Source organism: Eimeria mitis, genomic scaffold (assembly GCF_000499745.2).
Source record: "Eimeria mitis Houghton genomic scaffold, Emh_scaff1158, whole genome shotgun sequence".
NCBI classification, from domain to species: domain Eukaryota; phylum Apicomplexa; class Conoidasida; order Eucoccidiorida; family Eimeriidae; genus Eimeria; species Eimeria mitis.
The window spans coordinates 8,188-8,542 of NW_013567916.1; the positions used below are offsets into that span (position 1 = coordinate 8,188).

General features: G+C 42.0%; 1 protein-coding gene across 1 annotated transcript in view; it reads left to right on the forward strand.

Annotated features, from left to right (window-relative positions):
• The window catches only part of EMH_0030650 (acylglycerol lipase, putative), a gene marked incomplete at both ends in the record, with an annotated part of 8,953 nt that overhangs the window by 3,372 nt on the left and 5,226 nt on the right, over positions 1–355 (forward strand). The gene's annotated exons all lie outside the window — the stretch shown is intronic.

Sequence of the window (355 nt, forward strand, 5' to 3'; positions counted from 1 at the left end):
TGTATGAAACCCCAGTACGCTTGGATCTTCTCTACCTCTGCGGCTGGAGCCACTACATCCCCAAACACTCCGGCGCAGACCGCCTCATTGGCTTGGTCACTGCCTGGCTCCTTAAAGCCCTTTCAGCTAAAAATGTAAGCCGTCAGGCGTGCTTTCACTCACCTACATGCACACGCATGCATGCATATACGAATGTATTAACGAATAAATACACTCATATATATGTTTTTATTTGTTTATTTGTTTATTTATGTCTGTATCTGCTTTTGTCTGTATGCAATTATGTACGTATGCATATATGTATGTATACTTACATACATACGTGTGCATGCGCATGCTTGTATTCTGGATGCAA